The sequence below is a fragment of the Palaemon carinicauda genome, unplaced genomic scaffold (assembly GCF_036898095.1).
Source record: "Palaemon carinicauda isolate YSFRI2023 unplaced genomic scaffold, ASM3689809v2 scaffold523, whole genome shotgun sequence".
In the NCBI taxonomy this organism is placed as follows: Eukaryota; Metazoa; Arthropoda; class Malacostraca; order Decapoda; family Palaemonidae; genus Palaemon; species Palaemon carinicauda.
In genome coordinates, this window is record NW_027171787.1 from 80,001 (window position 1) to 106,892 (window position 26,892).

At 39.0% G+C, this 26,892-nt stretch overlaps 1 long non-coding RNA gene across 3 annotated transcripts in view; it reads right to left on the reverse strand.

Annotated features, from left to right (window-relative positions):
• LOC137637084 (uncharacterized) overlaps positions 1–26,892 on the reverse strand; it is a 46,476-nt gene that overhangs the window by 8,463 nt on the left and 11,121 nt on the right. For all 3 annotated transcript variants that reach the window (XR_011043378.1, XR_011043377.1, XR_011043379.1), the window contains exons 3-4: positions 17,417–17,490; positions 12,380–12,488 (exon numbers count right to left, since the gene is read on the reverse strand). This is a non-coding gene — a long non-coding RNA (uncharacterized lncRNA). The remainder of the gene's footprint in view (positions 1–12,379; positions 12,489–17,416; positions 17,491–26,892) is intronic.

The following is a 26,892-nucleotide window of genomic DNA, read 5'->3' on the forward strand; positions in this document are numbered from 1 at the left end:
GCTATTTGGAACTTTCCAACCCTTTACCCCCAGGGGTTATTTTTTTTCAAGCACATTTGTCAATATAATTTATTCAAATTGCTCTAACAGCCTAAATTTTCGTCATAGAGAGGTAAGGTTGGTCTCATTCTCTTGGAAAATGTCTGAAGTTTCTGAAAAAAAAATTATCAAAAATATGCAAAAAAAAAAAATATAAATAACAGTTTCTTGCAAAGACATACCGGTACATCCATGGGGGTAAAGGGATGGCTTTAGTGAAACGTACCAGTACGTCCTTTTGGGGTAAAAGGGTTAAAGGACTCCGGTTTGTATAGCTATGAATAATTTCTGTAAATAGGGACACTCACTGCTTGGTGGGTTGGCAGTCCCCCTAGAACTGAACTGGTTGGTTCTTCTTCCCTGGAAGTGTCCAACCCCTTGGTCCCATATGGGAGCAAAACAGTGATTCCAGGAAGCTCCTATTTCTCTTTCGTAGGGATGAAAAGACTGATAGAACCTGTCTTGTACACAGATATATGTATCTGCCAAATGAAAAAACCTTTAAATGGGAGATGTCAGTTTTGAATAATTTAACTGTATGATGATTAACGGGTTTGTATAGATTTCACCATCCCTCGTTTAGGAAGAAGATGGATGATACCTCTTTTAAAGATAAAAGAATGGAGCTCTGATGTGTAACTTGAAAGCAGTATGGCAGGATGTATAACCCACACCATTTATTAATCCTACTGACGATAGTCCAACAGAAAAAACTTACCCCTTACTTTATCAGTACCGGGACTTTCAGACAAGGATATTAACCATTTTACCCTCAAGGCTATTTGGAAATTCCCAACCCTTAACCCCCAGGGGGTTATTTTTTTCCCAGCACATTTTGCAGTATATTTTTTTTAAATTGCTCTAACAGCCTTAATTTTTGTCATAGAGAGGTCAGGTTGGTCTCATTCTCTTGGAAAATGCCTGAAGTTTTTCAAAAAATTATAAAAAATATGAAAAAAAAAAATTTTTATAGCATTTTTTGCGAGGACGTACCGGTACGTCCATGGGGGTAAAGGGATGGCTTTTGTGAAACGTACCAGTACGTCCTTTGGGGGTAAAAGGATTAAAACTACAATCCTTAAAACAACAAATGTTAACACCTGTATAAATCTACAACAACAACAGCCGCTGTTTCTAGTCCACTGCAGGACAATGGGATGGAGAAGGTCTCGAACCTGGGGTCATATACTACGGAATGGGACTTCTTTGGAGTCGCCTTTTGGCTTTAGCTGTTTGGAGACAGCTATTTGGAACCGAACTGGTTTACCGACGTCCTTTTCGAGGTAGCGACGTCCTTTTTGAGATAGCGACATCCTTCCTGAGGCCAGGCTATTTTGGCACTTTGAGATGAAATGAAATGCTGTATCTTTTTTTCTAAATGGGATGGATTCCAATATAATGCAACATAGAAACCTAATCATGCTATTGCAGAATTTGTAAAAGCATATAACATGGTCAAGAAGATGAAAGAATAATTTTTGGAAGGTGAAGCTGGTTAGCTTTCTATCATAAATCCGATGTGTGGTATGCAGATGGAATATTTAAGATATTTTCATTGTCTTATGGCAGGACACGGTGGTGTTTTCATTGTCTTATGGCAGGACACGGTGGTGTTTTCATTGTCTTATGGCAGGACACGGTGGTGTTTTCATTGTCTTATGGCTGGACACGGTGGCGTTTTCATTGTCTTATGGCAGGACACGGTGGTGTTTTCATTGTCTTATGGCAGGACACGGTGGTGTTTTCATTGTCTTATGGCAGGACACGGTGGTGTTTTCCTGTGTTGTATGCCCTATTATCGAATAAGCACAGAACATACTTTAGAATGTTCTGGATGATAAATGATTATCAGATTTACAGCCTAAAGAATTATACTGGGATCATCAACAAACTGCTTTTTTGCCATTAGTCATGTTGAAAGGATGCTTCTTCCATTTAGGCCATAATGTACATAAGTAATTGAAATATCTTGGGCTCTATATTATTATCATTATTACTTGCTAAGCTACAACCCTAGTTAGAAAAGCAGGATGCTATAAGCCCAGGGGCTCCGACTGGGAAAATAGCCCAGTGAGGAAAGGAAACAAGGAAAAAATAAATATAAACTATATAAACTTTAACAAAACAACTGGAAGGGAAATTAGATAGTGTGCCCAAGTGTACCTTCAAGCAAGAGAACTCTAACCCAAGACAGTGGAAGACCATGGTACAGAGGCTATGGCACTACCCAAGACTAGAGAACAGTGGTTTAATTTTGGAGTGTCCTCCTCCTAGAATAACTGCTTATCATACCTAGTTTCTCTTCTACCCTTACCAAGAGGAGAGTAGCCACTGAACAATTACAGTGCAGTAGTAAAGCCTTTGGGCAAAGAAGAAGGGTTTGGTAATCCCAGTGTTGTCAGGTATATGAGGACAGAGGAGAATCTGTAAAGAATAGGCCAGACTATTCGGTGTGTGTGTGGGCAAAGGGAAAGTGAATCGTAACCAGTGAGAAGGACCAAATGTAGTACTGTCTGGCCAGTCTAAGGACACCATAACTCGCTAGCGGTAGTATCTCAACAGGTGGCTGGTGCCCTGGCCAACCTACTACCTAGAAGGAATTCAATAATGATCCCATCTTTAACTTGAAATACAAATTATAGTAGCATTAACCTATGTACCGGAGTCAGGGTGTTCCGAAGACTCAATGAATCCCTCGAAGCCATTTGATGCGCAAACTTACTAACTGCATCCCTTCTCTTAGGGATGCAGTTACCCCAGAGGAAAACACATATATGCCATACAGTTCAGCAGTAAATATGGAAGCGGTCAGAGGAAGTGCACCTCTACAATTAAAACCATTACTATGTACTCCAAATCCAACGCCAGCATCAGATTTGGAGCCATCAGTATAGATAAAAGTTGATCCCCTATGTTCTTTAACATGTTCATTAAAAAAAGACCTGGTTTCTAGGTCTGACATATTCTTTTTATCTCCAATAAAATATTTACAAAAAGATATCTCTGGTAACTTCCATGGAGGCGTTGATGATACCTTGAATCGAAGTACATTATTTCTAATTATATCAGGAATTCTAGTACTTTAGCCTGATTGCACAAGTTCTTTGTGCTGTTTTTGTACGAGTGATCCAACCATGAAAATGCCTACAAGGGGTAATATGGAAGCCGTTCTAAAGTTTACATCTCTGGTGCTGACAAAACCACCAATTACAGAGTTTCTCACTCTTAAAACAAGGGGTCAAGGACGCCATACCAGGACCCAGAGGCAGCGGATTAGGATATATCCCTTCTGGGACGTAGAACTTTCTCTATGTAGAAAGGACTGGTGGAATTAACTTTGACGACCTCTCAACTTTAAGGGAGTCCTTCAGGTGGAATTAACTTTGACAACCTCTCAACTTTAAAGAGTCCTTCAGAGCCGAGACCGTCTGTTAAACCTTATGAATGGTGTCCTAACCCTATCAGGACCAGAGCAGTTCCAGCCTATGTTCAGGGAAGAACCCACCAATGGATGTCTCCTCTCTATGGAAGGTAACAGAGGGACCTCTCCATATTTATTCAAACTTCGGATTACTCCAAGAACCAGCAGAAAGGACGACTCCTCACCCGGCTCTGCTGTTGGAACTTCCAAAGGATCTACGCCAGCAGGATCTGAGCAACCTACCTCTACAGTGGCGGAAGACGGACCCTAAAACATTACGCCAGATCCTAAATCATAATTGGAGAGGGAGAATTAGCGAGGTCTACCCTAGCCATTTTACTTGGCAGAGGAACAGAAGCATCTTCCTGCTTGACTACTGGATGACAATTCTTACACCACTGAAGAATGTCTTTCCACTGTCTTCCCAACTCTAGTGCAGGAATGGGGGAAAGTCTGATCATGCGGGAACAACTCCACAGGCGAAGCAGGGTCAGGATATCATTTAGCAAGAGGCTGTGGTGGCTTAACATCGTCCTCATTTGAGGTCGAGTCAGGAATAAGGACCAAATGGTACTCCTCTAAGTCACTCACTCTTAGATGTCGTAACAAAAGGATCTAGAAAACTTGCATTATAAGCAGATGGAATCAAAGGAGTATGAGATCTGATTGGCACCAAAAGATGATCCTGGGGAATCATCTTAGGAAATGGAGAGAAAGTTTCAGGACATCCCTTCTATCCACACGCAGCCGAGACAGCCACATTCCATGTTCGTAGGAACTGGGACATTTTCGCTTCTCTTAGAAGTTGATCTGGGATTGATTGATTGATTCAAAGTTTTCAGGTATACTGACATCTAAGGTCATTGACACAGATATCATTTAGTTTATACATATAAAAAATAAAAGAATATTCAATTAAAACCATATAAGTTTAATGTCATTATAAAAGTTGAATAGTTTTCAAAAGACCCGCTTCTGAAATAAATCTAAAAATGCCACTTGCATAGTAGGACACATCATGTCCAAGAATCTTGGCAAGGATGAACCTGCCACCCTCACCTTGAGTCTCAAACAAATATATATTCCATAAGTTATTATAATTGGGGCATTCGGTCAACAAATGCCTTACTGTTAGAGGTACCAAACAGTCTTCACAATAGGGTTGGTGTTGGCCCTTCAGCAGAAACTCGTGTGTCAACCGAGTGTGACCAATACGGAGACGACAAAGAGACGTCTCCCATTTTCGGGGCATCATATTATACCTCCAAGGAGATATATCATTTGTTACCGCTCGCATTTTATTCCCATCTAGGCTATCCCATTGCTGTTGCCATTTATTGCAAACCAATTTCTTGATGTCAGGTAAGAAATCATTACAGGGAATGGGATACCTTCTTAGCAGCAACTCGGATGCAGCCTCCTTAGCCAGTGAATCTGCCTTCTCATTCCCACATACACCTACATGTGGTGGAACCCAACAAAATCGAACTGTTATACCTCTACGTCCAATAATAAAAAGCCATTCTAAGATCTTTAAAACTAGAGGGTTATTAGAATTAAAAACTTCTATAGCTTGAAGGACACTCCTTGCATCACAAAAATTGTAAAATTACCCTCCTTCTCCAACGCTATTTTCTCAATAGCGGTTAACATGCCATACAGTTCGGCAGTAAATATGGAAGCGGTCAGAGGAAGTGCACCTCTACAATTAAAACCATTACTATGTACTCCAAATCCAACGCCAGCATCAGATTTGGAGCCATCAGTATAGATAAAAGTTGATCTCCTATGTTCTTTAACATGTTCATTAAAAAAAGACCTGGCTCCTAGGTCTGACATATTCTTCTTATCTCCTATAAAATATTTACAAAAAGATATCTCTGGTAACTTCCATGGAGGCGTTGATGATACCTTGAATGGAAGTACTTTACTTCTAATTATATTCAGACTGTTTAATAATCGTTTCACCCGAAAGCCATAAGGTTGAGGAGATTTTGGGTGCAACTCAAAGTATGATGAGTGTCTTACAAGGCTTGCAGTCTGAAAGGCTAGAGAGTTAGGGAGTCTTTGCAATCTAACCCAATACCAAAGAATGGATTGATTGATTGATTGATTTAAAGTTTTCAGGCATCCTGACATCTGAGGTCATTGACGCCGGTAACATTTAATTTATGTATACAAAAATAAAAGATAAAATAAAATAAAAAAAAAAAGAGTATTCAATTAAAATCATAAAAGTTGAATGTAATAAAAGTTAAATATTTTTCAGAAGACCTGCTTCTGAAATAAATCTAAAAATGCCACTTGCATGGTAGGACACATCATTTCCAAGAATCTTGGCAAGGATGAACCTGCCACCCTCACCTCGAGCCTCAAACAAATATCTATTCCTCAAGTTGTTATAATTGGGGCATTCGGTCAACAAATGCCTTACTGTTAGAGGTACTAAGCAGTCATCACAATACGGTTGGTGTTGGCCCTTCAGCAGAAACTCGTGTGTCAACCGAGTGTGACCAATACGGAGACGACAAAGAGACGTCTCCCATTTTCGGGGCATCATATTATACCTCCAAGGAGATATGTCATTTGTTATCTCTCGCATTTTATTGCCATCTTGACTATCCCATTGCTGTTGCCATTTATTGCAAACCAAGTTCTTGATGACAGGTAAGAAACCATTACAGGCAATGGGATACCTTCTTGGCAGCAACTCGGATGCAGCCTCCTTAGCCAGTGAATCTGCCTTCTCATTCCCAGACACACCTACATGTGCTGGAACCCAACAAAATTGAACTGTTATACCTCTCCGTCCAATAATGAAAAGCCATTCTAAAATCTTTAAAACTAGAGGGTTATTAGAATTAAAAACTTCCATAGCTTGAAGGACACTCCTTGCATCACTAAAAATTGTAAAATTACCCTCCTTCTCCAATGCTATTTTCTCAATAGCGGTTAATATGCCATACAGTTCGGCAGTAAATATGGAAGCGGTCAGAGGAAGTGCACCTCTACAATTAAAACCATTACTATGTACTCCAAATCCAACGCCAGCATCAGATCTGGAGCCATCAGTATATATAAAAGTTGATCCTCTATGTTCTTTAACATGTTCATTAAAAAGAGACCTGGCTTCTAGGTCTGACATATTCTTCTTATCTCCAATAAAATATTTACAAAAAGATATCTCTGGTAACTTCCATGGAGGCGTTGATGATACCTTGAATGGAAGTACCTTATTTCTAATAATATCCAGACTATTTAATAATCGTTTCACCCGAAAGCCATAGGGTTGAGGAGATTTTGGGTGCAACTCAAAGTATGATGCGTGTCTTACAAGGCTTGCAGTCTGAAAGGCTAGAGAGTTAGGGAGTCTTTGCAATCTAAACCAATACCGAAGAACGGAAGACATTCGGTAAAGGTCTAGAGGTAACTCTCCAGCATCAACAAGGAGACTTGGGATAGGCGAGGTTTTAAAAGCTCCAGTAGACAATCTAATACCTGCATGATGTATCGAGTCTAATATTTTTAACCGGCTTGAGGTGGCTGAAGAATATACCTCACAACCATAACTAATTTTGGAAAAAATCAAGGCCTTGTATAATTTTAAAATAGTACTGCGGTCTGCCCCCCATGATGTATGGGATAATACTTTTAAGATATTCAGAGCTTCAACACATTTAGCTTTTAATGCTTTTAAGTGAGAAACCCATGTAAGCCTACAATCAAATATCAAACCTAAAAATTTAGCTTCTCTTGCACATGGTATCCGTTGACTTTTGATGTGTATATCCGGGTCTGGATGTACTCCCCGGATACGACAAAAATGGACAATGGTAGTTTTACTTGTCGAGAACTTAAATCCATTCATGTCAGCCCACTGGATAATTTTATCAATGGAGAGTTGGATTTTTCTCTCAACCATTGCCATTTTAGTGCCAGCAAATGATATTGAGAGATCATCCACAAATAATGTTGAGAGAACATCCTGGGGAATGGCTGAGGATATCCCATTAATTGCTAGTGCAAAAAGGGTTACACTCAGCACACTACCCTGAGGAACTCCTTCTTCCTGGCACTTACTCTCTGATAGAGTTTCCCCCACTCTCACTTGAAAAACTCTACGTGAAAGAAATGCCTGAATAAATAGTGGCAGCTCTCCTCTCAATCCCAATTCATGAATGGTTTTAAGAATACCATATCTCCATGTGGTATCATATGCCTTTTCAAGGTCAAAAAATACTGTAACATGGTGCTGTTTGGAAGCAAAGGCTTCACAAATAGAAGACTCTAGTCGTATCAACACATCAGTCGTTGAGTGCATTTTTCGGAATCCACATTGAATCGGTGATAAAATACCTTTCTTTTCAAGGTACCACACCAGCCTTGCATTGACCATCTTCTCCATGATTTTACATAAACAAGATGTCAATGCAATTGGACGATAGTTTGCTGCTAAAAACTTGTCTTTACCGGGTTTTAAAAAGGCTAAAATAATGGCTAGTTCCCAAACACTTGGGTAACTATGATCATGCCATATTCTATTAATAATACTTAAAATAAATAGCTTTGTATTAAAATGTACATGTTTAATCATTGCATATGGAATTCCATCGGGTCCAGGGGCTGTATCATTGCAATGAGCAAGTGCGGAATCAAATTCTCTTTCAGTGAAAGGAGAATTATACGACTCTTCCCTTCTTGTTGCAAAATTTAAAATTTTCTTTTCTTCAGTGCTCCTATACTGGTGACCAGGGGCTCCTTCACACTTGCTGGATACATTTGAAAAATGATTAGCCAGGGCATTGCTAACATCATTTGCTTCGGTTACATACTGGCCATTCACCTTCAACACTGGTGGTGGGTTGGGGGTGAATTTGCCAGCTATCTTTTTTACTTTCCTCCACACAGCAGATGGTGGTGTCCTACTGTTAATGGAGGAAACAAAAGACATCCATGACTGGCGCCTTGCTTCTTTCATGGCACGACGGAACTGTGCTCTACATTTCTTGTACATAATTAAATTCTCATCAGTTCTGCGTCTACGCAATCGTGTTAGAGATCTTCTTGTGGCTCTGTGGAGGGCAGCTAGTTCTGAAGACCACCACGGGACGGGACGTCGTTTGAATAACCCTGTTGTTTTGGGAATTGAATTGACTCCTGCTGTATGGAGAGTTCCATTCAGTAAGTCTATGGCATCATCGATATTTTCAACTTGTCCTGCATCCCCCTCAATTTCGCTTAGTTCACGAAATTTATCCCAGTCCGCCTTGTCAAGATTCCATCGTGGCGATCCCTGTAAAGGTGGACCATTGTTGGTGTTTATAATGATTGGTGCGTGATCACTAGTATGCCAATCATCTAATGTTCTCCAATCAAAGTCGAGAAGGCAATTAGAGCTTACGATTGATAGGTCAATACATGACAAGGTACCTGTCTGGACATGAAAGTGTGTGGGCTCTCCTGTATTAAGGAGTCCCACATCTTCATTTTCCACAATTGATGATATGATATTTCCCCTCGTGTTTGCTAAAACATCACCCCACATAGGGTGTCTACCATTCAAATCTCCAAGTAAAAGGAAAGGTTGAGGGAGTTGTTGAATCACCTCCACTAAGTTGTCATACAAAATGTTATCATTTGGAGGCAAGTACAGAGAACAAATTGTATATTTTCGCCCTATGTCGATCTGTACAACCACTGCCTGCAGAGGTGTACGAATAGACAGAGAAACTTGGGGAACATCTCGACGAACGTATATGAGACTTCCGCCATGGCTCCCCACTTGGTGATCATATGGTGTCCTATAACTAATGTATTCGCGAGGGCAAGGGGTATTATGATCAAGTTTGCTCTCCTGTAGACAAATAATTATGGGGGAATGCTCATGAATAAGGAGCTTAAGTTCTTCATATTTGGCCCTTAAACCCTGACAATTCCATTGCAAAATGGAGGAAAAAACTATGGTTTATAATTTGGTAGACCCCTTGGATGGAGTCTTCCCATTAGCAGTGTTTGATCTAAAACTATTTTTAGGTGGTTTTATTAAAGAGGGTCTTGATAGATTGGGTTTAGAATTTATGATTTTCTTTTTGTCTTTTTGATCTGATTGTTGAGGAGGTTGGTGGACCTCCACTTGAATTTCAGATTTATTTAAATTGACTTCCAGATCAGAAATATCAACTGACAAATCATCATACTTATTTGACGTCGTAATTTTGATATTTCTTATGGAAGGGGGCGAGAGAGATGGAGGTCTCTCTCTTTTCCGATTAGTAGGTTTTGAGCTACCAGGTTTTTGCACCTTCCCCAATACAGGTGCACCTGGTAACTTGGTGTCAGGTGGCATCTCCATCAAATCAGGCAAGGACATGGCCTGGGAGAGGTTAGTACTATTGCTGGTAATGGGGGACGAAGGCTGTACAGAAATGGGCAATGACCCATTTTTAATACGCTGTGGCAAAGCCTCAGAAGGCGATATGATTACCTTGTCATGCAGTACTTTATTATCAGAGGTTGTATTTCTTTTCTTAGGATTACTGGCAGTGCTAGGTGGGGTTGCTGTCTCCTGTGGTAAATTTACCTTTGATTTTAAGGCCTTTGCATAGCTGGTTGATTTATTCAACAATCTTTTTGCATGTCCCACACTTATGTGTTCTAAACTTGATTTGTTTAGGGCAGCTTCCTCCAACTTATACAGTTCGCATCTCCTATCAGTTGATTTATGATTCAAATTGCAATTTGAACACCTGGCCTCAAGTGTACATTCTCCATGATAAGTTTTGGAGCAAATACCACACAATTTTCCATTTTTACAAACTTTGGATGGGTGTCCAAATTTAAAACAATTAAAACATTGCAGGGGCTTTTGTTTGAAAGGCCGAACTTTAATCCTTTCATTTTCAATAAAAATATGGAAAGGTACATCAGCATCCTGGAAAGTGAGTATAATCATTGAAGTTCCAGGAATCTTATGCACTTTCCATACATTTAATGGACACATAGAAAGTATCTCCTCCTCTGTAAATTCGTATAGGTCCTTATTAAAGACCACTCCCCTTCCATAACTAAAATTAAGATGAGGTTTCATTTCCAATGTAATTTCATCACTGCCTGTCTGTAAGTTAGACAGTATTGCAGACTGAGTCGAAGATTTGGCATGGATGAGATAACTGTTCTTCCCAAAACGAGATATATCACCAGGTGCTATGGTTCCTACTTTTTTTTGGATAAACTTACATATCTTAAAATAATTCCCTATTATCCCTTTAGGTTCAGCTAAGAGCCACATTGGTGGTTTGGGTTTTCTCTGTGAAGGCATGGGTACATTTCTATCTTTTTCAAACCAATCAGCAGGTTTGTACACATCCAATTCCTTTGGGACCTTATCACAAAGAGCTCCCATGATGTTCAATTCGTTAATTTTGATACTACTAATATTACTTATGGCATTAAACGCCTCATCGTGACTTTCAAAAGATATCCAAGAGTCCCATTTTTCATCTCCAAGTCTCATCCTTATTTCCTTTATCAATCCATAGCACTCAAATGCTCTATATATATCATCATAATTTGTCTCTAATGGGATTTGGGAAACATGAAGGAATCGTAGTTTCCCTGTGTTACCCAAATTGCTAGATTTTTTAACATCAGTAGAGTGGTCCTTTTTAGTTCGAAGGTCGTCAACAGAGTTTTCCTTAATTACAGTAGCAGAAGTCGTCAACAGTGCCGGGGGGGAGTCAGCAAATCCAGGGGATGGGGAGTCAGTATTTGAAGGGTCCATATTTAAGGATGGGATTTTCAGGTTTTTTGTTGTTTTGTTGGGGTACCTGCTTGAGAATTATAAGAAAGTATCATACGTTGGAAAGGAAATTTGCATTCTCCACTATCGGCACAATGAGAGTATATTTCCCCGATGGTCCACTCCATACCCTACCCGAAGGATAGCATCAAAACAGATATAGAGGCACAGGTGTAAGCTAAACCCGCCTGTTAGGACTGAGACCAAAGTAATATGGAATCATCCTCCCCATATCTGTAATGATGGGCTTCCGGCCAAAAGCCAAGAGTCCCACCTCAAGGATTGGATCCCCCTGGATTCCGATGACCCAACCCTTGAGAGTAGTTCCGCCAAAAAGGTCCAAACCATCTTTGGGATGGCTGAGATCATCCAATACTCTCATATATAGCTTTGAATGCGAATACCTCCCAACCGTGATCCCTTCTCCCATTCATCTAAGCAGGCAGTAATAACGAATGTGGAAATATCCACGCCATTTAAATAAAATAGAAAAAAAAAAAAAAATAGATAAATAAATAAATGAACAAACACAATAAATAAATATATATATATATATGCATACATCTACATATATATATAACTAAGAAAAATAATAATCATAGAGATAGGACAGCAAGATGAAAGAAAGTTGATAAAATTAAGAGAAGGTCGAAGTAATATTAAGCAGAAGAAAAAGATGAAAGAGAGAAATTTAGATTCGAACTGGGGGAGCAATTTCCCGAAGTTCGAGAGCCCTCTTGCCCGTCACCAAGATTCAGCACGGGAATGAAATGCCGTGCTGAAGCTCAATGACTTCATCAAGGCATTCTCTCATTAAGAGGGACCAAAGAATGGAAGACATTCGGTAAAGGTCTAGAGGTAACTCCCCAGCATCAACAAGGAGACTTGGGATAGGTGAGGTTTTAAAAGCTCCTGTAGACAATCTAATACCTGCATGATGTATCGAGTCTAATATTTTTAACCGGCTTGGGGTGGCTGAAGAATATATTTCACATCCATAACTAATTTTGGAAAAAATCAACGCCTCGTATAATTTCAAAATAGTATTGCGGTCTGCCCCAAAAATAAATGGAACACTGCCTTTACTTATATTAAGAATAAAACACATTTACACTACTTACCAGGAGATATTGAAATTCTGATGAACTGCAAACTGTTACAGCACTCAAATTCAAAGCTGTCCATATTCAAGGCCATATAATTTGGCTCTCCTCAAATCTAGCCAAAGTTCTGTGGATAAAAAGGAATACATAAATCTATGCTCATGTATAAAGTAAAGTCCAAAATTAAATAAGGTAAAAAAATAATAATACAAAACGAGTCCAGTAAATAGACACTACACAGGTTAGAAAATATTACAAAACACTTTACACGTTTATAATGATTACGAAAACAATTAGGAAAACTCGCACATTTTCAAGTAATTTGCTTTTTTCTTTACAAACCTGAGTATTATAATAGGAGTGTATTATAGTAGGACACATTTCCAAGAATCTTGGCAAGGATGAACCTGCCACCCTCACCTCGAGCCTCAAACAAATATTTATTCCTTAAATTGTTATAATTGTGGCATTCGGTCAACAAATGCCTTACTGTTAAAGGTACTAAACAGTCGTCACAATACGGTTGGTGTTGGCCCTTAAGCAGAAACTTGTGTCAACCGAGTGTGACCAATACCAAGAGGACAAAGAGACGTCTCCCATTTTCGGGGCATCATATTATACCTCCGAGGAGATATGACATTTGTTACACCTCTCATTTTATTGCCATCTAGGCTATCCCATTGCTGTTGCCATTTATTGCAAACCAATTTCTTGATGTCAGGTAAGAAATCATTACAGGGAATGGGATACCTTCTTGGCAGCAACTCAGATGCAGCCTTCTTAGCCAGTGAATCTGCCTTCTCATTCCCGGACACACCTACATGTGCTGGAACCCAACAAAATTGAACTGTTAAACCTCTCCGTCATATAAGGAAAAGCCATTCTAAAATCTTTAAAACTAGAGGGTTATTAGAATTAAAAACTTCTATAGCTTGAAGGACACTCCTTGCATCACTAAAAATTGTAAAATTACCCTCCTTCTCCAACGCTATTTTCTCAATAGCGGTTAATATGCCATACAGTTCGGCAGTAAATATGGAAGCGGTCAGAGGAAGTGCACCTCTACAATTAAAACCATTACTATGTACTCCAAATCCAACGCCAGCATCAGATTTGGAGCCATCAGTATTATAGAAAAGTCTATCCTCTATGTTCTTTAACATGTTCAATAAAAATAAGACCTGGCTCCTAGATCTGACATATTCTTCTTATCTCCTATAAAATATTTACAAAAAGATATCTCTGGTAACTTCCATGGAGGCATTGATGATACCTTGAATGGAAGTACCTTACTTCTAATTATATCCAGACTATTTAATAATCGTTTCACCCAAAAGCCATAAGGTTGAGGAGATTTTGGGTGCAACTCAAAGTATGATGCTTGTCTTACAAGGCTTGCAGTCTGAAAGGCTAGAGAGTTAGGGAGTCTTTGCAATCTAAACCAATACCGAATAATGGAAGACATTCGGTAAAGGTCCAGAGGCAACTCTCCAGCATCAACAAGGAGACTTGGGATAGGCTAGGTTTTAAAAGCTCCAGTAGACCATCTAATACCTGCATGATGTATTGAATCTAATATTTTCAACCAGCTTGGGGTGGCTGAAGAATATATTTCACATCCATAACTAATTTTGGAAAAAATCAAGGCCTTGTATAATTTTAAAATAGTATTGCGGTCTGGCCCCCATGATGTATGGGCCAATACTTTTAAGATATTCAGAGCTTCAACACATTTAGCTTTTAGCGCTTTTAGGTGAGAAACCCATGTAAGTCTACAGTCAAATATCAAACCTAAAAATTTGGTTTCCAATACACATGGTATCCGTTGACCTTTAATGTAAATATCCGGGTCTGGATGTACTCCCCAGATACGACAAAAATGGACAATGGTAGTTTTACTTGTCGAGAACTTAAATCCATTCATATCGGCCCAATGGATAACTTTATCAATAGAGAGTTGGATTTTTCTCTCAAACATTGCCATTCTAGCTCCAGCAAATGATATGGAGATCACCCATAAATAGTGTTGAGAGATTGATTGATTGAAAGTTTTCTGGCATCCTGACATCTAAGGTCATTGACGCCGATACCATTTACTGTATATGAAAATTAAAAGAATTCGATTAAAACCATAAAAATTAAGAAGTTATTAAAATAGTTAAATAGTTTTCAGAAGACCTGCTTCTGAAATAAATCTAAAAATTCCGCTCGCATAGTAAGACACATCATGTCCAAGAATCTTGGCAAGGATAAACCTGCCATCCTCACCTCGAGCCTCAAACAGATATCTATTTCTTAAGTTAGTAAAATTAGGGCATTCGGTCAACAAATGCCTCACTGTTAAAGGTACTAAGCAGTCCTCGCAATACGGTTGGTGTTGGCCCTTCAGCAGAAACTCGTGTGTCAACCGTGTGTGACCAATACGGAGACGACAAAGAGTCGTCTCCCATTTTCGGGGAATCATGTTATACCTCCAAGGTGATATGATATTTGTTACTTCCCTCATTTTATTGCCATCTTGACTGTCCCAGTGCTGTTGCCATTTATCACGAACCAATTTCTTGATGTAAGGTAGGAGATCGTTACATGGAATGGGATAAATCCTTGGTAGCAACTCGGATGCCGCATTCTTCGCCAGTAAATCTGCCTTCTCATTCCCAGACACACCTACATGTGCTGGAACCCAACAAAATCGAACAGTTATACCTTTCCGTCCAATAATAAAAAGCCATTCTAAAATCTTTAAAACTAGAGGGTTACTAGAATTAAAAACTTCTAAAGCTTGAAGAACACTCCTCGCATCACTAAAAATTGTAAAATTACCCTCCTTTTCCAAAGCTATTTTCTCAATAGCGGTTAATATGCCATACAGTTCGGCAGTAAATATGGAAGCTGTTAGAGGAAGTGCACCTCTACAATTAAAATCATTACTATGTACTCCAAATCCAACGCCAGCATCAGATTTGGAGCCATCAGTATATATAAAAGTCGATCCCCTATGTTCTTCGACATGTTCCATAAAAAGAGACTTGGATTCTAAGTCAGTCATATTCTTCTTAACTCCAATAAAGTATTTACAAAAAGATATGTCAGGTAATTTCCATGGAGGCATTGATGATACCTTGAATGGAAGTACCTTATTTCTAATTATATCCAGACTATTTAAAAATCGTTTCACCCGAAAGCCATAAGGTTGAGGAGATTTTGGGTGCAACTCAAAGTATGATGCGTGTCTTACAAGGCTTGCAGTCTGAAAGGCTAGAGAGCTAGGGAGTCTTTGCAATCTAAACCAATACCGAAGAATGGAAGACATTCGGTAAAGGTCTAGAGGTAACTCTCCAGCATCAACAAGGAGACTTGGGATAGGCGAGGTTTTAAAAGCTCCAGTAGATAATCTAATACCTGCATGATGTATCGAGTCTAATATTTTTAACCGGCTTGGGGTGGCTGAGGAATATACCTCACAACCATAACTAATTTTGGAAAAAATCAAGGCCTTGTATAATTTTAAAATAGTATTGCGGTCTGCCCCCCATGATGTATGGGCCAATACTTTTAAGATATTCAGAGCTTCAACACATTTAGCTTTTAGCGCTTTTAGGTGAGAAACCCATGTAAGTCTACAGTCAAATATCAAACCTAAAAATTTGGTTTCCGATACACATGGTATCCGTTGACCTTTAATGTAAATATCCGGGTCTGGATGTACTCCCCAGATACGACAAAAATGGACAATGGTAGTTTTACTTGTCGAGAACTTAAATCCATTCATATCGGCCCAATGGATAACTTTATCAATAGAGAGTTGGATTTTTCTCTCAAACATTGCCATTCTAGCTCCAGCAAATGATATGGAGATCACCCATAAATAGTGTTGAGAGAACGTCCCAGGGAATACCAGAGGATATCCCATTAATTGCTAGTGCAAAAAGGGTTACACTCAGCACACTACCCTGAGGAACTCCTTCTTCCTGGCACTTACTCTCTGATAGAGTTTCCCCCACTCTCACTTGAAAAACTCTACGTGAAAGAAATGCCTGAATAAATAGTGGCAGCTCTCCTCTCAATCCCAATTCATGAATGGTTTTAAGTATACCATATCTCCATGTGGTATCATATGCCTTTTCAAGGTAAAAAAAGACTGTCACATGGTGCTGTTTGGAAGCAAAGGCTTCACAAATGGAGGACTCAAGTTGTATCAACACATCAGTCGTTGAGTGCATTTTTCTGAATCCACATTGAATCGGTGATAAAATACCCTTCTTTTCAAGGTACCACATCGACCTTCCATTGACCATCTTCTCCATGATTTTACATAAACAAGATGTCAATGCAATAGGACGATAGTTTGCTGCTTAAAACTTGTCATTACCGGGTTTTAAAAAGGCTAAAATAATGGCTAGTTCCCAAACACTTAATAATGCTTAAAATAAATAACTTTGTATTAAAATGTACATGTTTAATCATTGCATATGGAATTCCATCGGGTCCCGGGGCTGTATTGTTACAATTAGTAAGCGCGGAATCATATTCTCTTTCAGTAAAAGGAGAATTATATGACTCTTCCCAAAGGTATGACTAATGAAAGGTTTAATAGAACTTTTCCCCATGACGACTCTTCTACAACCTTCTGTTATCTGACCTTATATGACATATCACCAGATGTACCAAACCCTATCATGGCTAGCTGAAGTTAAAGCGATTAAATTCTGTACCTTCATCTTCCCACAGTGGCACAAGCATTTCAAACTAGACTGTCATTCATGCAAGAAGACTCAAGAAATTTTATTGATGGATTTTGGAAAATACTCGGTCCTCATAGCCACTCTTAGGATTGGCCTAGTGATAGTCAAATCTCTTCCGTCTTATAGGAATTGCACATGAATCTTGGGTTAGATTCATGGAAATAATATAAATAACATTGCATAGTATGATGATAATTTATAAGAAAAATAATGGTTGGAACGTTATCCTAATTTAAAAAGTTTGGAAACAAAAATAAATGGAACACTGCCTTTACTTATATTAAGAATAAAACGTATTTACACTACTTACCAGGAGATATTGAAATTCTGATGAACTGCAAGTCCATATAGTCAATTTGGCTCTCCTCAAATCTAGCCAAAGTTCTGTGAATAACAAGGAATATATAAATCTATGCTCATGTATAAAGTAAAGTCCAAAATCAAATAAGGTAAAAAAAAATAATACAAAACGAGTCCAGTAAATAGACACTACACAGGTTAGAGAATATTACAAAACACTTTACGCGTTTATAATGATTACGAAAACAATTAGGAAAACTCGCACATTTTCAAGTAATTTGCTTTTTTCTTTACAAACCCGAGTATTATAATAGGAGTGTATTATAGTAGGACACATTTCCAAAAATCTTGGCAAGGATGAACCTGCCACCCTCACCTCAAGCCTCAAACAAATATCTATTCCTTAAGTTGTTATAATTGGGGCATTCGGTCAACAAATGCCTCACTGTTAGAGGTACTAAACAGTCGTCACAATACGGTTGGTGTTGGCCCTTCAGCAGAAACTTGTGTGTCAACCGAGTGTGACCAATACCGAGACGACAAAGAGACGTCTCCCATTTTCGGGGCATCATAATATACCTGCAAGGAGATATGACATTTGTTACACCTCTCATTTTATTCCCATTTAGGCTATCCCATTGCTGTTACCATTTATTGTAAACCAATTTCTTGATGTCAGGTAAGAAATCATTACAGGGAATGGGATACCTTCTTGGCAGCAACTCGGATGCAGCCTTCTTAGCCAGTGAATCTGCCTTCTCATTCCCAGACACACCTACATTGTAAGGGCTTTTGTTTGAAAGGTCTAACTTTAATTCTTTCATTTACAATATCGATGTGAAAAGGCACATCAGCATCCTGGAAAGTAAGGATAATCATTGACGTCCCAGGAATCTTGTGCACTTTCCACACTGTTAATGGGTACATGGCTAGTATTTCTTCTATAAATTCTGACAGATCATTATTGAAGACTACTTCCCTTCCGTAACTAAAGTTTAGGTGGGGTTTGACATCTAACATATGCTCATCACTGCTTGTCTTAAGGTTAGACAGTATTACTGATTGTGTGTATGATTTTGCATGGATTAGGAAGCTATTTTTCCCAAAGCGAGATATATCACCTGGTGCAATGGTTCCTACCTTTTCTGAATTAGTTTGCTAATTTTAAAACAATTCCCATTACTCCCTTTAGGCTCGGCAACAAGTGGCTTGTTGGTTTTGGCTTTCTTTGGGGGAGCATAGTTAAATCGATATCTTTCTCAAACCAGTCAGCAGGTCTATATACATCCAAACTGTTTGGTATCTTATCACATAGGGCACCCATGACATTAAATTATTAATTTTGACATTAAATTATTAATTTTGATATCATTGATGTTACATATTGCATTGAATGCTTCTTCATGATTATTCTAAGTTATCCATGAATGCCATTTTTCATTTTCAAGTTTCATTCTAATTTCTTTTATCACTCCATAGCATCTGAATGCTTTATTGAAATTTGGGTAACAAGAAGGATTGTAAGTTTCCCTTTATTACCCAATTAAATTGGTTTTAAAACATTAGTAGAGGGGTCCTTTTTTGTTCCTAGGTCGTCAATAAAATTTTCCTTAATTGAATTAGCAGAGGTCGTCAACAGTGCCGGGGGAGAGTCAGCGTATCCAGGGGATGGGGGTTCGTTACTTGAAGAATCCATTAGACGAGAGAGAGAAAAGGGTTTGTTTGATGTACCTGCTCGAGAATGTTAAGCCATCACACGTCAGATAGGAAATTTGCACTCTCCACTATCGGCACAATGAGAGTATACTTCCCAGATGGTCCACTCCATACCCTACCCGAAGGATAGCATCAAAACAGATATAGAGGCACACGTGTAAGCTGAACCCGCCTGTTAGGACTGGGACCAATTAACTATGGAATCATCCTCCCCATATCTTTAATGACGGGCTTCCGGCCAAAAGCTGAGAGTCCTACTCCAAGCATTGGATCCCCCTGGATTCCGAAGACCCAACACTTGAGAATAGTTCCTCCAAAAAGGTCCAAACTATCTTCGGGATGGCTGAGATCATCCAATACTCTCACATATAGCTTTGAATGCAAATACCTCCCAACCACTACACCTTCTCCAGTTCGTCAAAGCAGGGCAGCAATATTATTATTATTATTATTATTATTTGCTAAGCTACAACCCTAGCTGGAAAAGCAAAATGCTATAAGCCCAGGGGCCCCAACAGGGAAAATAGCCCAGTAAGGAAAGGAAAGAAGGAAAAATAAAATATTTTAAGAAGAGTAACATTAAAATAAATATTTCCTATATAAACTATGAAAACTTTAACAAAACAAGAGGAAGAGAAATTAAATAGAATAGTGTGCCTGATTGTACCCTCAAGCAAGAGAACTCTAACCCAAGACAGTGGAAGACCATGGTACAGAGGCTATGGCACTACCCTAGACTAGAGAACAATGGTTTGATTTTGGAGTGTCCTTCTCCTAGAAGAGCTGCTTACCATAGCTAAAGAGTCTCTTCTACCCTTACTAAGAGGAAAGTAGCCACAGAACAAATACAGTGCAGTAGTTAACCCCTTGAGCGAAGAAGAATTGTTTAGTAACCTCAGTGTTGTCAGGTGTGTGAGGACAGAGGAGAATCTGTTAAGAATAGGCCAGACTATTCGGCGTATGTGTAGGCAAAGAGAAAGAACCGTAACCAAAGAGAAGGATCCAACGTAGTACTGTCTGGCCAGTCAAAGGACCCCATAACTCTCTGGCGGTAGTATTTCAACGGGCAGCTGGTGCCTTGGCCAACCTACTACCTCAATAGCAAATATATAACCATCCGTGCCAGCAGCTATAATGGATGTAGAAACATCCAAGCCAAAAGAAAAAGAAAAATCAATAAATACATATATACATATATAAGGGAAATTTTTCTCGTGGAGTTGGTAAAGCAACACGAAAGAAAGTTTATAAAATTAGGAGAAGGTCAAATTAATATTGGAAGAAAAAGATGATTGAGAAATTTAGATTCGAACTGGGGGAGCAATTTCCCCAAGTTCAAGAACCCTCTTGCCCATCAAGTGTGCCGTGCTGAAGCTCAATGACTTCATCAAGGCATTCTCTCATTAAAAGGGCTCCTGGTTTTAGAATAAATAGCAAATGAATTCCAGGAAGTTTCAATAAAATAATGGAACTTTCAAATCAAAAGATTTTTAACCCTTTTACACCCAGGCTATTTGGAAATTTCCAACCCTTAACCCCCATGAGGTTTTTTTTTTTTCCAAGCACATTTTGCAGTATATTTTTTTTAAATTGCTCTAACAGCCTTAATTTTTGTCATAGAGAGGTCAGGCTGGTCTCATTCTCTTGGAAAATACCTGAAGTTTCTCAAAAAATTATCAAAAATATGCAATAAAAAATTTAAATAGCATTTTTTTGCAAGGACGTACTGGTACGTCCATGGGGGTAAAGGGATGAGTTTTGTGAAACGTACCAGTACGTCCTTTGGGGGTAAAAGGGTTAAAGACAAAGACCCAATTTTCTTACAAATAAAATGGTAACAATAAATTTTGACAAGACATGCATTATCCCTTTCCAGTAATAAGGGTGAAGACACCCAAGGGTAACCAATACATAGAAGTTTGTGAACAGACCAATTATAAATGCTTCACATTTAGACAAATCATTGATTTGGAACAATCTTTTGTAATGAATATGAAGTTATACTGTGTTTAACTTCATACTTGCCGGTCTTAACACCACACTAGATAACCTATAACTTTAAATTGAATGAAGGCAATAAGTTGACATAGAAATTAAAAGACAACTGAACCCAAAATGCGGTGCTTAAGAAAAAAAATTATCAAGCCAATGTCTATTTCAAATTTCACATAGTGATAAGAAATTTTCTACCATATATGTTAACTGGGTAAAGATGCTTAAATTCTTCCCAGTGCATAATCTTGAAATTCACTTCAAATTTTGAGAGTCAGATCAACTCGAATAAGATAACCGTATTGCATACGTGAAGAATTACCTGTAGAAATAAATTAAGTATTAAAAACATTGACCTTTTTTGTTCATTCAACATCAAATTCACTTATTACTAAGCTAAGCAAAAAACCAGATTTTACAACAACATTTAAATACATGAGAATACTAAAAAAATCCTAGATATATCTACAAATGAATGAATAATTACATACATACATACACTAAGGTACTTCCCCAAGTTTGGGGGGTAGCCGACACCAACAATGAAACAAAACAAAAAAGGGGCCCTCTACTCTCTATGTTCCTTCGGCCTAATCAGGGACTCAACCGAGTTCAGCTGGTACTGCTAGGGTGCCACAGCCCAACCTCCCACATTTTACTACAACATTTAAAGACATGAGAATAAATACTAAAAAAATTCTAAATATATCTACAAATGAATAATTACATATATACATACACTAAGGTACTTCCCCCCATTTTGGGGAGTAGCCAACATCAAACAAATGAAACAAAAAAGGGGACGTCTCCCCTCTATGTTCCTCCCAGCCTGACATGGGACTCAATCGAGTTCGGCTGGTACTGCTAGGGTGGCACAGCCCACCCCCCCACATTATGAATAATTAGTAATTAAAAATTGAAAAACAATGGCGGTTACAATTTCATTAAACTGTAAGACAAAAAGGCCAAAATGGAAAAAAATAAAATACATTCAATGGAGCCTTTGTAGGGTGACGGCCAGATACGTTTTCATTCATAGAAAATGGGAATATTATAAAGTGGGGTGGACTGTGGTTGTCATTCTAAAATCAAGTTCGTAGAAAACTGGAATATTATGAACTGTGGCCGTCGTTCTAAAAACGATTTTGGTGGGAGAAGCTAACTTAAAAAACCCACCTAACCTATGCTAAAAGCCATATCCTTACCCAGGGGGGCTTCGCCCCCTCGGACCCCCCCTTACCTACTACGGGAGCGACAAGATTCGTGGCCGGAGTAAGAACTCGAGCCACAAATTTTCAGGTAATTTAGGGTTTTCGGCAAAAAACATAAAAGTGTGCGTTTAAGCACATATCTAAGATCCGTAGACCATTTCCAAACGTTTTTATTCTATACAAGATAACAGTCGGAGCGATAATAAGCAAATTAGGACGCTTGGCCGTAGCGCTACAAACTACCCCATTCAATACTTGACGACTTTCAACAAAACACCTCGACAGGATTTCAATTGGATATATAGAATCTAGCCCATATGAAGTACAAAGAGGCAAGACAGCAGGGTGGGAGAAAGAAAGCTGGTATAATAGTAGTCCGACGGCAAAAAAAGACACACTAAATTAAGGCACAGGAGCTTTCAAAAGCAAGTAAAATGAAGGGACTCGATAGTTGATGCTGAAATTTATTAATAAAACTACAGTTAACCCTTTTAACCCCAGGCTATTTGGAAATTTCCAACCCTTAACCCCCAAGGGGTTATTTTTTTCCCAGCATATTTTGCAGTATATATTTTTTTTAAATTGCTCTAACAGCCTTAATTTTTGTCATAGAGAGGTCAGGTTGGTCTCATTCTCTTGGAAAATGCCTGAATTTTCTCAAAAATTTTTCAAAAATATGAAAAAAAAAATTTTATAGCATTTTTTTGCAAGGACGTACCGGTACGTCCATGGGGGTAAAGGGATGGCTTTTGTGAAACGTACCAGTACGTCCTTTGGGGGTAAAAGGGTTAAGCAAATCATCTCTCTAATTCTATTATCTGTTACTATATACTGGCTGCTGAAATATGCCCAGTACAGTATCATAAAATACTCCTCGCTAAACCACCCAATGAAATTTCATTGGGCTTGTTGAATTATCTCCAAGTTCTTATCTAGCCATCTACGTATTGTGCGCAGAAGGAGCAAATGGATGCCTCAAGTAGTCACTTCAAAACAATGCTGTCAAAACTTGCAGTACTACAGTAGTTTGTTACCTATGCACTGCAGTAAATGTTACAGTACTATACACAAAGCCTGAGTACCTTGGGCCACACTTTGCATTGTCCAAACCTGATGAAAATTCACATGTTCAGCAATAGGCATTTAGTAAATCCATTAATAACCAACATGAAAACACAAAATGACAGACTAGGTTAGATATTGAGAAAATGGGTTCGTGTCAACTGAAGGCAGAAATTTCAGAACACGACTGAATTATGACTACGTTTACACCTCCAAGAACCACTCGGTTTAACTTCCTTTCTTACAATTACGTTTTACACCATCAATTGCTGTAATTGTGTCATTATTGGTACCCGATCTGGCTACTCCGAGGACATGAAAGTGCCGTAACGGCGCCCTTCACGGCCTGCACAAAGTGGAATGGTTGGACCTCACGGGTAGGAACACCTGAAAAAGAAAAAGAAAAGAAATTAGTTCCAGCTAGCTTAGGTTAACGGGAGAGGGACACACGTCTACACTCTACTGAGCCAAAATAAAAAGTGACCGAGTCACCAGTGTTGGTGGGAGGAGTGGGTGAACACACCCCCACTAACTACCGGGTTACTTAAACCCTGGTTAACTTTAGTTTTGACTAGTTTTCACCTCAGCCAAAATAACAATATTAGGTTAAAGAGCGGTAGTTTTGTATCTTGTGTCGGGACAACTTATGTTCATATTAAAAATAATTGCAAGAAAAAAATCTACTGTTGACAACAAAACAAGTCACTGAAAAAGACAAATTCATAGATAATTTGTATTTTTCCCTAACTAATACAGACCTGGAGTTATTTATGTGGATTATCTTTCAGCATAGCTGAAAGGTAGCCATTAGATTTCAACTGCGAGGTGGTAACCCTGCTTACCCACTCGAGGGTGGCTGGGGGGAACTACAGCAGCTCCAGTTGACATAGATGATAATCTCTGGGGTAAAGGAACACGTTCCTTTAGACGTGAAGAAAGGTCTGGACTAATAGGTATGTTAGCGGACCTATTAAGATAGAGCAGAAGAGGACCAAGACGCAAAACCTCCAGTAGCTTCTCCTTTGACGGGGAACGCATCAACCCAAAGGAGGGCCACAGCAGACAAACAGCGTCGTCTGAGAGGGACTTCCCTGCGGATGAATCCCTCACTGCCTCTCTAAGGGAGACAATGGGAGGAGACCCCAAACTAGGTTATCCGGGCGTTACCAGGGCGCCACTCATAATCAACTTCTTCCCCTTCCAGGCTGAACCCGAAGGGGGAGAATCCCTTTTAAACTACTTTCTTCCTCATACCAAACCTCACCCACTGGTATGGCAACCACTCCCGACACACTACAAGGGGATTCCTTCGAACACGAGCGACTTCGGTACAAAGGACAGTGTATGCAGTGTGTGTGAGGATCGGTCTCCTCCGAGGACATGAACGTGCCGCAACGGCGCCCGTCACGCCCTGGACAAAGTGGCGTGGTTGGACCTCACAGGCAGGCTCACCTGAAACAGAAAAAGAGAAAAGAAATTTGTTCCAGTCAGTTTAGGTTAACAAGCAATGACGTAGGGATCACCATGTACCGTAGATCGTACTCTGAAATGAGAAAAAATAAATATTTCTTTAAAATAACTTTAATAAATTAAAAAACAAAATGATGGTAGCTAGAACACAATTAGTAAGATTAATTTTTCTGGTTTAAGTTCTGAAAAGAAAATGTAAAAAAAATAATTATAAGGTTTCCTGAAAAAGATAAATTCTACAAGCAAAAATTACATATAAAGATGACTCTGATGACGACGAAGACTTTGACGAATTCGATGACAACTCTAAGACTTCAAATATGATAACATCAACGACGACCTTGGGAGGAATAAATGTGGTTGAGGAATGAAGTTGGTGTTTGTAAAACACTAGCATTCCACGAAGGCAAACCTCTTCCTTCCCACTAGGTCATATTGAAATATCCCACCCGGAGATATTTTTCTCCTTTTGTTCCTACTCTAACCCTCAACTAGAGTAGGAGACTCATCTTCTTGCAAGCACAGATAGTGGAGTTTGTGTGCTAAAACCACACATCTTCTGGCAGATCACATCATAGCGGCAATTGTGCTTGAATCAGACATCATCTAGCAGATCACATGATAAGTTTACATTTTTCTAGTCAAGACTGTGAGATTCCAGGACCTCCTAAGAATGCAGTGCAAAATATTTGGGTTAAAACTCCCTATTCTTTATTTTATAGATAGCCCTTTATTTAAAACCTTCCAAGAGCTTTGGAACACTAATTGCAAGATTCTGCAATGTCTTCTGGGAGACTTTATCGCTGGTACTCCTAATACCTCACAGTACGTCTGCAACTGGTTAAATCACTTGCAGGACGACCTTAGGTCGTTTCTCACGTTCCTCAGGAGTCTTGTCCTTCCTGGCGAGGATTCCCGACCTAAATCCCAGGGTAAACAGAGTGGGAACGGGGAGTAGCTTACAGGCGTTTCCCGATGTTCCGAATGGAATAAGTTGAGTGATGGCGAAAACCTTCAGAAAATATCCTTTCCAACATGCGATGATGCTGGGATCACCATGTACAGTAGATCCTATTCTGAAATGAGAACACATTTCTTATATAAAGTTTAATAAATTAAAAAAACAAGTGGTGGTAGCTAAAACAATTAGATGAAATTTTTCCGGATTAAGTTCTGAAAAAAATGTAAAAAAAAAAATTATAAGATTTCCTGAAAAAGATATAAATTCTAAATGCAAAAATCAAATATGAAGACGACTCTGATGATTACGACGAAGACAACTAAGACTTCAAATATAACAACATCAATGACGATCTTGTTTGTAGCATGCATTTTGAAATGCATCCACCCAGAAGAGAAACTTGATGCACCTTTAGTCGAACCACATGATCCTATAAAATGGGAGGAATAAATGTGGTTGAGGAATGAAGTTGGTGTTTGTGAAACACTAGCATTCCACGAAGTTGGTGTTGATAAAACACTAGCATTCCACGAAGTTGGTGTTTGTAAAACACTAGCATTCCATGAAGGCAAACCTCTTCCTTCCCACTAGGTGATGTTGAAATATCCCACCCGGAGATATTTTTCTCCTTTTGTTCCTACTCTAACCCTCCACTAGAGTAGGAGACTCATCTTCTTGCAAGCACAGATAGTGGAGTTTGTGTGCTAAAATCACACATCACATCATATTGGCAATTGTGTGCTTGAATCAGACTTCTAGCAGATCACATTATAGTTTACACTTTCCTAGTCAAGTCTGTGAGATTCCAGGACCGCCTAAGAATGCAGTGCAAAATATTTGGGTTAAAACTCCCTATTCTTTATTTTATAGATAGCCCTAATCTTAAAACCTTTCAAGAGCTTTGGAACACTAATTGCAAGATTCTGCAATGTCTTCTGGGAAAGTTTATCGCAGGTACTCCTAATACTTCACGGTACGTCTGAAACTGGTTAATCACTTGCAGAACGACCTTACAGGGTTCCATAACGTTCGTTTCTCACGTTCCTCAGGAATCTTGTCCTTCCTGGCGAGGAT